Consider the following 13,843-nt stretch of genomic DNA (forward strand, 5'->3'; position numbering starts at 1 on the left):
AATGTAACGCAGATTTTCACTATGACTGCATGTGATAAAGTGAACGTAAATGACGTGTGGCTGGTAAATTGTGTCACACAATAAAACTAGAATGTTCGTGCCCTATTGTCTGTGAAGCTTGCATACTACTGGCGCAATCCAAGCTGACATTCGATGCAGTGGCTCATGGGAGCGCCTGTTAATGGGAAATGCCTTTACGCTGGCTCGCAGCAGCCTAAGCACGGAGTGTCAGCTTCGATTGCGCGAATCTTTTTTGTTAATGTTAAGAGTCGCTGATTTTGTTAACAAATATGCGTCTTTGCGAGATATTTGAGAAGACAGAGAAAAATTTATAATGTGATAATGAACCTTGGAGGTTTTTCCGCAAGGAAACCAAAACGTGAATGAAAAAGTTTCAAGAAATATGCGTAGACTGAACTCTTTTGGTCGACAGTACATTGCTATCTGAAACAAAGTCTTCACAAGACAACATTTTCAATGCTCTTTTCACTATGATAAATTACATTTCTCAGACGAAGAACGTCAGAGAGACTGTTGTGCGAAGAACCAGTGTTGTTCGTATGAAAAATACAGCGAGAAGTCTTATGAATTTAACATGAGCTCGAGGGCGGATTATCAAGCTTTGTGCACGGAAAATACAATTCCATAGCGCCCGGTTCAGCTTCCAGAGATTGGCCGCTGGAATAGAAAAGTCTTGCGGTGTAGCGTTGCAGCAGCGAGATGTCATGCCACTCCTGACAACGACTGTTGTCGGAAACAGAGTACATTTCTTTGACAAAGTACTAGCTCCGTAATCACCGGCACTGAACGCAGGAAAATAAACATATTCACAAAATATGTAATGGCTTCTTCCGTAGCTTCTCTTAACGGAAATTTATCTCACTAAATGACGTATAGTCTCACTTCATAGTTATAATATACGAGGCGTATTCGGAAAGTAAGTTCCGATTAGGCGCGAAATGGAGACCACTGTGAAAATCCGATATAACTTTGCACAGATGTGCTGGGCAGTGTCTTGGGTCACGTCACTCTTGTCAGTTCAGAGCGCAAAGTGATCAAGCAGAAACGCCTGAAACAACAGTATCTCCCGCCAAGTATGTGGCTCTGGTGAGATATTTCGCCTGAAGCTATGCAGCCCACATAACATAAATGTCATGCGTTTCTTTCTTCAAGACAACTTTCAGCCGCATTTTGCAGGGGCAATGAAGTCGCTCCTGCAGCGTTTTCGATGGGAAGTGTTTCATCAGCCCTTAACTGGCTCCCTCCGCTGTTCGTCTCTGCTCACATGAACCGCTGGCTACGAAGACAACGTTTTAGCACAAACAACGGAAGGCAGACCAGCGTAGAGAATTGGCGGAAAGCACAGGCCGGTGCTTTCTGTGACGAGGGTACTGGAAAGTATTTACAACGCCACGACAGATGTCTAAGTCGTAGCAGCGACTATGTAGAGAGGTAGCTGGAAGGTATGCATAATTGTTGCGAACCAAAAATTTTTGAGTTTCACTGTGGTTTTCATTTCGCAACAGATCGGATCTTACTTTCCGAACAGCCCTGGTATTAATTGCTGAGTTATCAGTATCAACTTTGCTTTTTCAAATGGAACTGTAGTAACCCCTGCTGCTGGCGTCGTAGTTCCAAACGAGATAAATTCACCGGCGACTAATCGCTAGGACATTGTATCGCATTGACTGATAAATGTAATACCGGAAACAATGAACACCCTCAAGGACTATGTTCATTTGCACCAGGATATAATATGTGCATAATGAAGGTCTTTAGAGGTAGTTTCCCGGCGGAGGTTCGAGTCCTCCCTCAGGGATGGGTGTGTGTGTTTGTCCTTAGGATAATTTATGTTATGTAGTGTGTAAGCTTAGGGACTGATAACCTTAGCAGTTAAGTCCCTTTGGATTTCACACACATTTGAACACTTTGCAGAGTTAGTTTTTCATTTGCACGGCCATCAGCAATGAGACAGCGCTCAGAAGGCCTGTCTGTGCACCCTCTGGTTTGGCTCTGCAGGTTTTAAGTGTGGAGTTTAGAGGCGAAGAGTGATTTCCAGCATTCATTCCAGGGTACAACCATGCTCCATCGACGAGTACGTACCCGTTGACCAGCTTCAGCCTTTTGAACGGGATTGCGTCGTGGGCTCTTGGGAAGATGGATGGACGTATGCTGCACATGTTGGGCACATCGTATCGGTGGAGCGTCGCTGCTTTAAACAGTGGCCTGTGGAACATTTCTACACCTGAGACCAGGATCTGAACATCTGCGTAGTACACACGCACGTCATATCGAAGCACTGTGCGAGCAGCGGTGGCACGCCGAACATCATCCAGAGATAAAAATCCAGGGACATGTTGCACCTGCTACGTCTTCACGCACCACTAGGACCGCCTGCTTGCAGCAGGATGACGATCACGTTTTACCAGGCTACCACTGGCACCACGACAACGAAAAGCATGGCTACCCTGATGTCGTGATAGAGTTGACTGGAAAGTGGAATGGCGCTCTGTTGTCTTCAGTGGTGAGAGTTATGTCCGTATGTGTGGTGTTCTTGGTTCAAAAATGGCTCTGAGCACTATGGGACTTAACTTCTGAGGTCATCAGTCCCCCAGAACTTAGAACTACTTAAACCTAGCTAACCTAAGGACATCACGCACATCCCTGCCACAGGCAGGACTCGAACCTGCGACCGCAGTGGAACCTAACTAACCTAAGGACATCACACACATCCGTGCCAGAGTCAGGATTCGAACCTGCGATCATAGCGGTCGCGCGTTTGCGGACTGTAGCGCCTAGAACCGCTTGGCCACTCCGGCCGGCGCTTTGTTCTTGCAGGGCAAACTAAGCAGAGGGCATAGCACATGTTTTTATCCCTCTGCTACTGCCATTTAGTCGACAGCAAGGCGATTTGCTATCTCAGCATGATCATGCACGCCCACATACGTCTGCTGCGTCGCAACCTGATCTTCATGGTTTACAACAGCTGCCTGGTCAGCAGTATCACAAGATCTCTCGCCAACTAAACACGTATGGGACGAGATGAAGCGGGAACTTAGTCTTCTCGAGGACTTACAAGAACCATTGCCAGGTTTAACAAAAAGCCCAAGATGCTTGGGACTTTGTCTCGCAGGATGCTATTCGGCACCTTTATGAGCCTTCGCTTGCGAGAATACACGCGTGCGTTTCCGTCAGAATGGGATACAATGTGTATTAATGTTACTGTTTCCGCTTCTTTAACAATGCGTTCATTTGGTCTGAATTTATCACATAGTCCTACAACAGTGAGCTATCTGTGACCTCACTTTCAATAAAACTACCTTGTCTTTGAGGGTATTGCATTTTTTCCGATAGTGTCTTTTCTATCTAGTTTTGAGAGAAAGTATTTAGCATTGTTTACCAGGATGTGTTGCAATGCCCGCCTCGGATTGAGAAAGAGGTGAATTACAGCGCTGCGGTTTCGTCTCAAGTTTGCGACTTCATGTTGGGGTGAGTGTGGCCACCCTTAATAATGAGTACTACCCCAAAAATCTCGTATGCAGCTTCAAGTTCTAATTTGGCGAATATGAGGTTTTTGTTTGTTGCGAGGCACAGATCACACTACATTTTCTCTATGCACTTATATCTGTCTCATTTTCGAGTTTTAACCAGCTATGTGTACTTACTATTGTGTGAGCTCGCTGCTTCTTATTTTATCACATACGCTTGTCAAAATAGTTCAAATGGCTCTGGGCACTATGAGACTCAACTTCTGAGGTCATCAGTCCCATAAAACTTAGAACTATATAAACCTAACTAACCCAAGGACATCACACACATCCATGCCAGAGGCAGGATTCGAACCTGCGACCGTAGCGGTCTCGCGTTTCCAGACTGTAGCGCCTAGAACCACACGGCCACTATGGCCGACACACGCTTGTCACTTTGCTGTAAATACTTCGGCAAATGATAATTAGGATTTTAAAAGTCTCATCTGTTGGGGCAGGGCAGTTCTTTGAATCATACATTGATATTTCGCCGTCTCCTACTTTGTTATTACTTGTACTGGATCGAGAATAAATTAATCTTGAAGAAAATCTCTATGTTCACCCCACACACACGTACCTAGATAACAGCCTCTAATGTGTAGCTTACCTATGAACCATTCAAAGTGCTGCTACGGTTATCAATCGCATGATTCATCTCTTGGAAATCGTGACCAAGCATGTCACCTTTGAAGTCTCTGGTTGAATTTCATTTTGTTCAGGATCGGGAAGGGGACAATTAATTAGTTAGTTATACGTTCCATAGAGCATGTGAACGATTTTTATCGTAATGATGAAGGAAGAGTCAGCTTAAAGGATACGTTTACATTATTATTGTTAACGTAAATGAACATACTATTATTTTCAGTTCTACTCTTGCAATTACACTTTTTTTTACTGGCTGCCAGTTTTCAGGTAAAAACTCTTCAGTGGAATAGAAGGAGTTGATTTAAAACTTCCCCTGCTGCCTGCCAAACAATTTATGTTATTGGCCAAGTGATGAAACATTTTTGTTGCTGCATATTGAACTGCTCTCTGAGCCACTGATAGCTTTAAAATGGGCGAAAAAGGCCATTTTTGCCTCTAGTTTGTAGGTAGGTATATCGCTGTTCTTCTCAAATTGTGATAGACTACTTAGACGAATCAGCTCTGGTGTCAGTGCTACAAATTGTGGATTTAGCTGAAATTCCGTGTGGAAGGTTAGTCCTCTCAAACTTCTCTACGTTTCGTTCGTTCCAACGTGGGCCAAAACCTGCAGTTACCTGGTTTCTTTCCTTGCCTTTGGCCGGCCGCGGTGGCCGAGCAGTTCTAGGCGCTTCAGTCCGGAAACGCGCGACTGCTACGGTCGCAGGTTCGAATCCTGCCTCGGGCATGGATGTGTGTAATGTCCTTAGGTTAGTTAAGTTCAAGTAGTTGTAAGTCTAGGGGACTGATGACCTCAAATGTTAAATCCCATAGTGCTCAGAGCCATTTGAACCATTTGAAGCTTATCTATTACGGTTCTGACTTTTTTCTCAAAGCGTATGTAGAGAGGTACTAACACCAAATTCCACGAGCGCAGCTTGATTTTTTTCGAGATGATGATGAAAACTTATGTCTGTCCTCATAAATGCTCATTTAGAGACGGGTAGTATTACGAATTATTTTTTTTCTTTTTTTAATTCTGAAGGTGGCAGGGGTAAAATACAGGGAGCGAAAGGCTATTTACAATTTGTACAGAAACCAGATGGCAGCTATAAGAGGAGGGACATGAAAGGGAAGCAGCAGTTGGGAAGGGATGAAACAGGGTTGTAGCCTCTCCCCGATGTTATTCAATCTGTATATTGAGCAAGCAGTAAAGGGAAACAAAAGAAAAGTTCGGAGTAGGTATCAAAATCCATGGAGAAGAAATAAATTCTTTGAGGTTCGCCGATGACATTGTAATTGTGTCAGATACAGCAAAGGACGTGGAAGAGCAGTTGAACGGAATGGACAGTGTCTTGAAAGGAGGATATAAGATGAACATCAACAAAAGCAAAACGAGGATAATGGAATGTGGTCGAATTACGTCGGGCGATGCTGAGGGAATTCGATTAGGAAATGAGACACTGAAAGTAGTAAAGGAGTTTTGCTATTTGGGGAGCAAAATAACTGATAATGGTCGAAGTAGAGAGGATATAAAATGTAGACTGGCAATGGCAATGAAAGCGTTCCTGAAGAAGAGAAATTTGTTAACATCGAGTATAGATTTAAGTGTAAGGAAGTCGTTTCTGAAAGTATTTGTATGCAGAGTAGCCATGTATGGAAGTGAAACATGTACGATAAATAGTTTGGACAAGAATAGAATAGAAGCTTTCGAAATGTGGTGCTACAGATGAATGCTGAAGATTAGATGGGTAGATCACATAACTAATGAGGAGGTATTGAATAGAATTGGGGAGAAGAGGAGTTTGTGGCACAACTTGACAGGTAGAAGAAGGGACCGGTTGGTAGGGCATGTTCTGAGGCATCAAGGAATCACAAATTTAGCACTGGAAGACAGCGTGGAGAGTACAAATCGTAGATGGAGACCAAGAGATGAATACACTAAGCATATTCAGAAGGATGTAGGTTGCAGTAAGTACTGGGAGATGAAGCAGCTTGCACAGGATAGAGTAGCATGGAGATCTGCATCAAACCAGTCTCAGGACTGAAGGCCACAATAGCAACAACAACAGTATTACGACTGAGCGGTTCCCGATATGCTGCGATTCCAAAGCGTATCAGACTGAGTATTACGCAACAGATTAACGACACTTTTGCGGCCTAATATGCCCACTGTATTACACTCGGAGGAGGGCGAGGCGTCAGCTTTGTGATCTTATAAGTGTACGCGCAGCAGGTCCCTGACAGTGGAGGGCGGCGGGTTTGCCTGGCGAGGTATGACTGATTCGCGCAGCAGAGGCGGGTCTTCCAGGAGTATGGAGCGGCGGCGCACTAGCTGTCCGGAAGAGCGAGCACATAGAGGCGCGGGCAAGGCGGCGCATTTTTGCCGCGCGGGGAACACATGCGCGGCGCGGCGCGCTCGGCCGGCCTTTGTGGCGGCAGGTGGTGCGCGCGAGTGGCCAGCGGCCCGCGGGGCCCGCCTGATGAGCCGGCAGGACCAGCCACACGTGACAGCGTCGCGACGCCCGCCGATGCCGACGCCGACGCCGACGCCGCCTTTGACGCTCCCTTCTGCGCCTCTCCCGCTTCTGCCCGGCGCACAGATTTGGAGATGAGCAGTCGCGCAACACACCGCTGACACAGGTGCGGGTCGTACCTGCTGGAAACAGAAACAATGGTGCCAGCTGCCCCAGCTCAGATCATTCGAATGCGTCCTTACATAAAAAACCGTAACGGCGTTTCCTGGAATTGCTATAGTAACGAGAGGCATTCGGAGTGCATGATCTTATTACGAGACGTATTCCGAAACTAAGGTCCGATCGGTAGCGAAATACAAACCACAGTGAAAATCAAAAGTGTTTTATTTGCAGTAGGTAGCCACCCCTTCCAGTAACATCTCCACATAGTCGCCGGTCTGGCTGAGACATTTGCCGTAGCGTTGTAACAACTTTCCAATACCTTCGTCATAGCCGGCCGGAGTGACCGAGTGGTTCTAGGCGCTACAGTCTGGAACCGCACGACCGCTACGTCGCAGGTTCGAATCCTGCCTCGGGCATGGATGTGTGTGATGTCCTTAGGTTTGTCAGGTTTTAATTAGTTCTAAGTTCTAGGGGACTTATGACCTCAGCAGTTGAGTCCCGTGGTGCTCAGAGTCATTTGAGCCATACTCTCGTCATAGAAGATACTGACCTCCAACTCTCGCCGATTCTTAATGCCGAACTGCTATTCGTTGTCTGCGCCAAAACTTTGACTTCAGAGCCAGCGGTTCATGTCAGCAGAGACGAAACTCATAGGGAGCAGAGTCCCGGCCGTATGAAGGGCGATCAAACACTTCTCATCGAAAATGCTGCAGGGTCGTCCTCATTGCCCCTCCAGAGTGCGACCGAGAACTGTCATTAAGAAGGAAATGCAAGACATTTATGTTGTGTGGGCTGCATCAACTCAGGCGAAATCTCTCACGGGCACTCATACGTGGCGGGGGACACTGCTTTCTGGTCATCTTTACGTGCTCAGCGTGTGCTCAAAACTGAAAAGACAAACTTGACGGGACCAACAGACATACTAGAGACACTGTCCAACACGCCCATGCAAAGCTTTATCGGATTTTCTCTGTGGTTTCCATTTCGCGACCAATCGGACCTTACTTTCGGAGTAAGCCACGTAATTATGAGCAGAAACTTATATACCGGTCCATAACTGATAAATTCGTCTGTAAATGGCAGTTCCATATCCGCATGATTTTTTTTTTATTTATTTCTTCGCTCTTGGTTGTAGCATAAGATCTTGGCAGATTTCAGCGAGAATAAGAGCTTGAGAGCGGGGCACCTATTCCGAAACTACACTGCGCAACAGAATTACAGGATCACTTTTTAGAAACCCCGTGATTCCCACCCACTGCGGCGCTTAAGTTTGAAATATTGCTCAAAGTTGCCTAAAACCTTCCTCTATAACGAGGCAAAAGTGTTACCCTCGGGCTCGACAACCCTTCGTACGGCAGGGTACCGACACATGCGAAAAAAAGGCAACAGCTCGGAAGTGCAAGTAACGCGTAAGACGGCCACCAAAGTGCTGCCGCTGTGGACGTTGCACAGGATCGGATAGTCGTCACACACCCCTCTTACCCACATTTCATCCATTTTTTACCCTTGTGGGATGCAGGTTAGGACCACGAGGTACAGCGTTGAAATCACGCGGTTTTCTCCTGAGTGGCCGAGGAAACGTTCCGGACACACCCCCGCTTAGAGTCAGTACGTTAAGGCCTCAGGGGGTGGCATAAAGGGTGTCAGTGAAACTACCGCTTTCCCTAAGGCGTTGATTCCCACAAATTTCGCGATCGAAAACGACAGTTCGCAGTGCGATGAGCAGCAGCAAGATGTTCTTCACAACCTCTGACACTGCTCACACCCTCAGGCGTTTTCATCTCTTCCTTAAAGACACTGGAGCTGCTTCCTGCACCGTCGAGCCCTTGGGTGACGTCGCAGGCCGCCATGCTTTTGCACCGTTACATAGTAAGCTGGTAAACACCTTTGAGCCAAATTTCGAACTTACGCGTCGCAGTGGATGGGAATTATGGAGTTCAGAAAATGTAAACCTTTAATTCTGTTGCGCGTGTAGTAGCGAGGCGACAAATTTTCAAAAAAATTGTACGTGTGTTCTGTGACTACAAGGACTGAGTGCTGGAATGCACGCCCTAAACCGACAACACTCTTCTGTAACACAACATTTTAAAAGCTTGTGTTTTCTTCTTGTCTAAACTGTTTCACTTCCATGTATGACCACACGCCACACCAATACATACATTAAAAAAGTTTTGCATCACCTCGGTTCCTAGAGTTCCGGAACCTGTACAGAAAATTGGAATAGAGATAAACATAAACATCATTTCCGCCCTTTTTATTGCTCAAGAAAGCCACATATTGCATGTTGTACCACCATTCAGCGAGACCTTCAGAGGTGGTCGTCCAGACTGCTATACACACCGGTGCCTCTGATACCTCTAATACCCAGTAGCACGTCCTCTTGCATTGATCCATGCGTGTATTCGTCGTGGCATGCTATCCACAAGTTCATCAAGGCACTGTTGGTCCCACTCTTCAACGGCGATTCGGTGTAGATATCTTAGAGGGGTTGGTGGATCACGTAGTCTATGAACAGCCCTTTTCAATCTATCCCAGGCATGTTCGATAGTGTTCATGCCTGCAGAACATGCTGGCCACTCTAGTCGAGCTATGCCGTTCTCCTAAAGGAAGTCATTCATAACATGTGCACGATGGGGCGCGAACTGTCGTCCATGAAGACGAATGCCTAGCCAATATTCTGCCGGTATGGTTGCACTATCGGTCGGAGGATGGCATTCACGTATCGTACAGCCGTTACGGCGCCTTCCATGACCACCCGCGGCGTACGTCGACCCCAAATAATGCCATCCCAAAACAGCAGGCAACCTCCAACTTGCTGCACTCGCTGGACAGTGTGTCTAAGGCGTTCAGCCTGACCGCGTTGACTCCAAACATGTCTCCGCAGATTGTCTGGCTGAAGGCATATGCGACACTCATCAGTGAAGAGAACGTGATGCCAATCCTGAGCGGTCTATTCGGCATGTTGTTGAGCCCATCTGTACCCCCCTGCATGGTATCGTGGTTGCAAAGATGGACCTCGCCATGGAAGTCGGGATTGAAGTTGCGCATCATGCAGCATATTGCATACAGTTTGAGTCGTAACAGGACGTTCTGTGGCTGCAGGAAAAGCATCATTCAACATCGCGGCGTTGCTTTTAGGGCTCCTCCGAACCATATTCCGTAGGTAGATGTAATCCACTGCAGTAGCAGCCCTTGGACCGACTGAGCGAGGCTTGTCGTCGACAGCTCCTGTCTCTCTGTGTCTCCTCAACGTCCGAAAAACATCGCTTTGGTTCACTCCAAGACTTGTGAACACGCCCCTTGTGGAGAGCCCTTCCTGGCACAAAGTAACAAAGCGGACGCGATCGAACCGCGGCATTGACCGTCTAGGCAAGGTTGAACAATACGAGCCGTCTACCTCCTTCCTGGTGGAATGACTGGAACTGATTGGCTGTCGGACCCCCACCGTCTAATAGGTGCTGCGCATGCATGGTTGTTTACATCTTTGGGCGGGTTTAGTGACATCTCTAAACAGTCAAAGGGACTGTGTCTGTGATTCAATATCCACAGTCAACGTCTATCTCCAGGAGTTCTGGGAATCGGGGTGATGCAGAACCTTTTTGAAGTGTGTGTTTTCAGAAAAAACTTCATGACACTTAAAGCTATATTCTATGTTAACAAATTTCTCTTCTTCAGAAATTCATTTCTCGCCATTGCCAGCGTACATTTTATATCCTCTCAACTTCGGCCATCATCACTTACTTATCTGCCCAGATAGTAAAACTCATCTGCTACCCTTAGTGTCTCATCTCCTAATCTAATTCCCTCACCATCTGCTGATTTAATTCAATTACATTCCATTATCCTCGTTTTGATTTTCATTATGTTCATCTTGTATCCTACTTTCAAGACACCGTCTGTTCCATTCAGTCAGAAGTCCTTTCCTGTCTTTGACGGAATTACAATGCCATTGGTAAACCTCAAAGTTTTTAATTCTTCTCCCTGAACTTCAATTCCTCCTCCAGTTTTTTCTTTAGCTTCCTTTACTATTTGCACCTGTTTTACTGCCACCTTCTGAATCACTCTTTCCCTTTCATGCATCTGGACTCTTATAATTTCCGTCTGCTTTCTGTCCAAGTTGATTGATTCCTGTAGCTCCCGGTATGTTATCTCTGCTTCCTTCAAAATTTCAGTGACGATTACTTGGACGCGAAGTCCAAACTAACAGAGTTAAATGATCAGTTGGACGTAAAAACTATACTAAACTAAAGTAAACTCCTCCCGAACAGGTACCGACCGGCCGCCGTGTCAACCTCAGCCTACAGGCGTCGCTGGATGTGGATACGGAGGGGCATGTGGTCAGAACACCGCTCTCCCGGAGCCACTACTTCTTTATCAAGTAGCTCCTCAGTTTCCCTCACAAGGGCTGAGTGCACCCCGCTTGCCAACAGCGCTCGGGAGACCGAATGGTCACCCATCCAAGTGCTAGCCCAGCCCGACAGCGCTTAACTTCGGTGATCTGACGGGAACCGATGTTACCTCTGCGGCAAGGCCGTTGGTCAGTTGGACGTAAAGTCCGAAACAAAAACCTGTTGGTGTAGGGAGATGGATAATCCATCGATGGTTTCTTCATGAGCACGACTGCTCGTTGAACTCTGTGGTAACTCCTCAAAGTGGAGCTGTCACCGGAACTGGCTCGATATCCGGAACTGTTGGCTTCCTAAATACTGGCAAAGCAGAAGGTTACGGCACCTTAGAACACATAATCGGGGTAAGGAAATAAGTAGTGCGGTGACGGTGGCGCCGCCTGTGGCGATTTTGGCGCCGCCGGTGAGATTGGAGCCTTCCGCAAGCCAGACAACAAACGTTGTTGCGAAACCTATTTTTCTTTTCAGCCTTCGATTGGTCCTGAAATTAAAACCACAGAGAAAATTCGATGAAGTTCTGCGCAGACGAGTTGTACAGTGTCTTTAGTACGTCGGTCAATCCCGTCACGTCGTACTTTCCGGTTCTGGGCGCGCAGAGAGCACGTAAAGATGTCTAAATCAGTAATGTCTCCTGCCCAGTGTGAAGGGAATGCTGAGAGATTCAGCCTGATTTCATACCGCCCACACAACGCAATGGCCAACGGCCTTGCCGCTGTGGTAACACCGGTTCCCGTCAGATCACCGAAGTTAAGCGCTACCATCAGGTCTGCCGAGCGCTGCTGGCAAGCGGGGCGCACTCAGACCTTGTGAGGCGCACTGAGGAGCTACTTGATTGAGGAGTAGCGACTCCGGTCTCGTAAACTGACATACGGCCGGAAGAGCCGTGTGCTGATCACATGCCCTCCGTATCCATATCCAGCGACGCCTGTGGGCTGAGGATGACACGGCGGCCGGTCGGTACCGTTGGGCCTTCCAGCGTCTGTTAGGACGGAGTTTACACAACGCAACTGTCATGCGTGTCCGTCTTCATGACAATGGTCAGCCACAAACTGCAGGTGCAATAAAAACGCTCTTGTAGCATTTTCGATGGGAAGTGCTTGATCACCCGGGCTAGGTTCCTTCTGACTTTCATCTCTTTACTCACTTGAACCACTACGACACCATTTTGGAGTAGACAACGAGCTGCAGTCCAGCGTAGGGAATTGGCGGTAAGCACATGTGGCTATCTTCCATGACGAGAGTAGTGTACCACGCCATGAAAAATGTCTAACGCGGAGCGGCGGCTGTGTAGAGATGTAGCCGGAAGGTGTAGCTAAATGTCTCAGGTAACACACTTTTTATTTCCACTGTAGTTTCCATTTCGAGGCCGATCGGAAGTTGAAAAAAAAATAAAAAATAAAGCCCTCGTATTCTGACGCTGACGTCTGCCGTATAGGCAACCCGGCAGATCTGGCTGTATAGAGGATACACAGCCATGGAACTGCTATTTCCCGAAAAATACAGGAAGTGGTGCTCTTTCTTGATACTACTGAGCGACTCTACCTTCCATATTTATAAGCAAAATGGCCGGTGGTTTATTGCATACAGATATAGTAATCGATGGACGACAGGAAGCAACGTTCATTCCACGATTAAGCTACATATACCATATAGTTTAAAGAAAATGGTACTCACCTATAATTTCTAAAGAAATCGCTTTCCCTGAGCTCAGTGAATACTAGACTCCATCAAATTATTGCGTCATTTGTAGTGTTCGCTTTGTTTGACACCTCCTTGCTACAACCAGCAGCTGACGTATAGCTACTCCAAGAGTTTATGCATTTAGTGCTTCGTGGATGAACTACACTTCTTCAGCGTTCTCTCAGTGAATCCGACTGGCAATTGTGACTACTTCCACTGATTGTCCGGCAGTCGTGTAGACACACAGTAACGGGGCTTAATTATGCACAATACGTTTCATTTGTTTACGATACGGGTCAACTCCAATTCCTGCGTCCAATGTCGATCGTTTGCAGATCTTCCTGCATTTCGCTACAGTTTTCTTGCTTTGCGACTTCTCGTTATGCAACGGCACCATCCGTGAAAAGCTTCATGGTACTTCCGACGTTATACACTAGACCATTTATATATGTTATAAACATAATGGTCCTACAACATTCTCTTGAAATAGTCTAAGGTTTCTTTTATGTCTGAAGATTTCTCTGCATTAACATAGGTGTTCCGGTTAAACTTTTTCTTTCAGAATTATGAAGACTGCACCAAAGAATTTAAAGTTCATCAGGGAAAATGATATTGTCGAGAATGCCCCAGGGAATTGTGATAGGACCGCTATTATTTTCTATATACAGGGTTATTACAAATGATTGAAGCGATTTCACAGCTCTACAATAACTTTATTATTTGAGATATTTTCACAATGCTTTGCACACACATACAAAAACTCAAAAAGTTTTTTTAGGCATTCACAAATGTTCGATACGTGCCCCTATAGTGATTCGGCAGACATCAAGCCGATAATCAAGTTCCTCCCACACTCGGCGCAGCATGTCCCGATCAATGAGTTCGAAAGCATCGTTGATGCGAGCTCGCAGTTCTGGTACGTTTCTTGGTAGAGGAGGTTTAAACACTGAATCTTTCACATAACCCCACA

At 46.5% G+C, this 13,843-nt stretch overlaps 1 protein-coding gene and 1 pseudogene across 1 annotated transcript in view; one reads left to right on the plus strand and one right to left on the minus strand.

Moving 5' to 3' along the window:
- LOC126455985 (1-phosphatidylinositol 4,5-bisphosphate phosphodiesterase epsilon-1-like) overlaps positions 1–13,843 on the plus strand; it is a 464,968-nt gene that overhangs the window by 21,621 nt on the left and 429,504 nt on the right. The window lies entirely within an intron of this gene.
- Positions 11,209–11,326, minus strand: LOC126459726 (5S ribosomal RNA; annotated as a pseudogene).

This window comes from Schistocerca serialis, chromosome 2 (genome assembly GCF_023864345.2).
Source record: "Schistocerca serialis cubense isolate TAMUIC-IGC-003099 chromosome 2, iqSchSeri2.2, whole genome shotgun sequence".
Lineage (NCBI taxonomy): Eukaryota > Metazoa > Arthropoda > Insecta > Orthoptera > Acrididae > Schistocerca > Schistocerca serialis.